This window comes from Salvelinus sp. IW2-2015, unplaced genomic scaffold, assembly GCF_002910315.2.
Source record: "Salvelinus sp. IW2-2015 unplaced genomic scaffold, ASM291031v2 Un_scaffold4341, whole genome shotgun sequence".
NCBI lineage: Eukaryota > Metazoa > Chordata > Actinopteri > Salmoniformes > Salmonidae > Salvelinus > Salvelinus sp. IW2-2015.
Window position 1 is genome coordinate 7,049 of NW_019945612.1, and position 3,715 is coordinate 10,763.

The 3,715-nt window shown below is 50.6% G+C and overlaps 1 pseudogene; it reads left to right on the top strand.

The window, feature by feature from the left end:
- The first annotated feature begins 516 nt into the window (after positions 1-516).
- Positions 517-3,715, top strand: part of LOC112077154 (glutamate receptor ionotropic, NMDA 2D-like) — a 29,534-nt pseudogene continuing 26,335 nt past the window's right edge.

Here is a 3,715-nt window from a genome sequence, read left to right on the forward strand (position 1 = left end):
CAGCTTACTGTCTCCAAATCCTTACCTTAAAGACATCATCCCCTGCTAGATTTGGGTTGATGAATGTTTAGAATTCTTCAGAAATAGTTAATGTGTAAGGGATTGCGATAATATGGCATGTTAACATATTTGCTATTCATGTATTAATTGGGATCAATTTACCAGTGAGGCTTATTCTAAACACCTTTGGGCTGCATTCTGGCTCTGGGCAGAGTTTACCCATAGACACATATCTACACTGTAGGATCAGTTTACCCAACCCAAATCCTAACCATAATCCTAACCATAATCCTAACCATCATCCTAACCATAATCCTAACCAAATCAGAACCCCAGAAAACCCCTTCATCCTCATTGCTGGGTTGTGTTCAGAAGATGTAAAACAGGAGAAAACGTTGTGAAACGGAGGTATTACAGGGGCCCTGTTCAGTGATAAAAAACAGCAACGTGTTGAACTGTTTTGAAGTGGAGAAGGTGCTCTACTGAACGTGACCCTGACCTCCTAGAGGAAAGCTGATGTTGTGCTTCCTGTTTGGCAGCGTTCTGTCCCATGTGCCTGCCTGTGTCTATAGAACTTTAAGGTGTGCTCCCCTACTGCAGGAGTCAGGCTCCATCTTCCTCCAGTTCAGCTCATCCACCAGCCTCCAGCTGGAGGTCATCTTCAAAATACTAGAGGAGTACGACTGGACCACCTTCTCAGTGGTGTCCACCCGTCACCATGGCTACCAGGACTTCCTGTCGGTGGTGGACGGCCTGACGGAGGACGGCTTGACGTTATCGGCTGGGAAAGAAGAGCGTGGTCATGCTGAACGTGACGGATGACCCGGGAGGGGGTACGCGCAGGCTGCTCAAGGAGAACGAGGCGCAGGTGAGACAGGGGGGAGGGAGGGGGAGGGAGGGGAGAAAAGGGGAGGAAGTGTTACTGAGGGCCATGAGACTCCATGTGGCTGGCTGGCCGGGTTGGCCGGGTTCCTCCCCTTCTTCCTCTCTCCTCTGTCCCTGTGGCTTCTCTCTCCTCTTCTCCTTATCCTCCTGTTTTCTCTCACTCTCCCTCCTTCATGACTAGCGTGTGCCCTTCCTTTCTCTCTCCCTTCGCTCCTTCATTCTACTTTTCTTTCTCTTCAAAACTGTCTCTCAAGCTGAATCTCCCCTCCTTCATTCTCCCTTCTCTCTCCCTCTCCCTCTCCCCTCTCCTCTCCTCTCGCAGCATGTCTCTTTGCCTGTAGAATATTGAACAGTACACTGCTCTCACATCATAGATGCACTGACTGTGTGTGTGTGTGTGTGTGTGTGTGTGTGTGGTGTGTGTGTGTGTGTGTGTGTGTGTGTGTGTGTGTGTGTGTGTGTGTGTGTGTGTGTGTGTGTGTGTGTGTGTGTGTGTGTGTGTGTGTGTGTGTGGTGTGTGTGTGTGTGTGTGTGTGTGTGTGTGTGTGTATTGGATTCCTTAGGCTCCTCTCGGCTGGTGTCACTGTTAATATAACATAGTGCCCACAGCGGGCTGCCTATGCGCAGTGCTTAACCCTAACCTCCTTTTGCTCTGCTTCTCTCTCTCTCCCTCCCTTATTGCTCTCTATCATCCCTCCTCTGCCTTCCCTCTCTCTTCACCCACTCTCTCTCATTTTCTCGCTGTCTTTCCCCTCTCTTTCTCGCTCTCCAGTGATAATCAGTGCTTGTGTCTGTCTGCTCAGTGACAGTGTGTGTTTGCAAATTAAAGACTCTTGCTTTTGTCACACTTTTTTCCTTCTTTTTCTCTTCAATGTGTATTCAACAGTGTGTGGGGCTAACGCAGGTGCACAGGGTCCATTTCCACTTAAATAGCTCTCTCTCTTTCCCCCTTCTCTTCAGCTTCTGCCTCTGCTTATTTGTCTTTTATATCCATTCGCTCCTCTCTTCTCTCCTTTCTCTCTCTCTCTCTCTCCTCTCTCTCTCTCTCTCTCTCTCTCCTCTCTCTCTTTACCTCTCTGCTTCTCCCTATTTCTCTCTCTCGCTCTCTCTCACTCTCTCTCTTCCCCCTCTCTCTCTTTCTCCCTCTCCTCTCTTTACCTCTCCCTCTCTCCAATTTCACTGGAGGTTTATTGGCATCCGGGCTGGATTGTTTTGCAAGCCATTACAGTTCAAAATTCAATGAGGCACAATTCTCAAAATTCTCAATTCTCTGTTCCTCCACTCCCTTCCTCCCTGCCTCTCTCCATAACTATTTTTCCTTCCTCTGTCCTTATCTATTCTACCCTATACTAAACCCCCCCCTTCTCCCATTTCTGTAGTCCCCCTCTCCCTTTCTCTCCTGTATCTGTCAGCATTTCACTTAACCCTGTTTCCCTATCTCACCCCTTAAACTTCTCCACCCTGTTCTCCCTTCCTCAGCAATTGTGGCATTGTTGGTGTGATCTACTGTGCTCTCTTCTCCCTCTCTCCATCCATCCTCCCTATCTCTCTCTTTCTCTCCCTCTCTCTCTCTCCTACACCCCTGCTGTTACTATATTCTTATCTCCCCAGGCCTGATTTTACCAAAATATGTCTGCCTCTCTTTTTTCTCTTCTCCCCATCCCCAACCCTTCCCTCTCTCCCCATATTCCCTCTCTCCCCATCCCCATCTTCTCTCTTCCTCCCCTTTTTCCCACGAGTGACTAATCTGCTTTGATACTTCCTTCTCAATACTGTACTCCATTCTCTCTCTTTCTGTCCTCCCGCTCTCACCTCTCTCTCCCTCTCTCCCTATCTCCCAAGACTCTGCTGCTTTTAATAACATATGTCAGCGTTTAACCTCTCCCATTCCCCAGGTGTGTTTGCTCTTAGACCCCCTCCCTTCTCTCATTCTCTCCACCCCCCACTGTCATATTGTCTCCCCCTTCCGTCATGCTCAAACTCATTAACATATATGTGTCATCCCCCACTGTCTGTCATTAGTACGCTCATAAACACGCAGTAACATCAGCTCTTACTTCTTTTACTTATTCTTCTGTCTTCTCTCCCTCATCATCACACTCTTCACTGTCTTCCCCCCTCCTCTCTCGTCTTCCTCCCCCCTTCTCTCCCCCTCTCCACCTCTCCTGTCTTCTCCCTCTCCTCTCCCTCCTCCTACTCTTCCTGTTTCTCCCCTCCTGTTCCCTCGTCGTACAGGACTCTGCCATGGGGTACATGCGTTCCTTAAGATCGCACGCTCGGAGATGGGAGCTTACCTCTTCCTTCTGTCTTGACTAGCGGACCACCTCTGGACGGTAATCAAAAAAAACTACGAGGCGAGGGGGGAGAAGGGGAGGGAGTCGTGTTGGCCGCGGCGAGGCGGAGCGGGGGGCCAGCTCGGGCTCGGTAGCGGGTTAGCGGGAAGAGAATGGAGGCGCAGGAGAGCGTTGGAGGAAAGGGAGGAGGCGGGGGGAGGGGGAGAAAAGGAGGAGTAAAGGGAGGAGGGAGAGAAGGCAGGAAGAGTAAGTAGGGAGGGGAGCATAGGCAGGTGGAGTAAGGAGCGAGGGGGAGAAGACAGGATGGCAGTAAAGGAGGTTACGCGCTGGGCGAAGTAAGGGAGGCAGGTAGGGAGGAGGGGGGAAGAAGGAGGAGGCGGGAGAAGACAGTGAAGAGCTAAGTGAATTACAGTTAGCAGTGAGAGGCCTCGTGTGCAGCGTTAGCTTCCCATGAGGAGGAGGGGCGGATGCCATGTTAACTACCTCGGAGTAGGTAACGGAGGAGGAGAGCTAGACAGGAGTGGGCTACTGGAGGA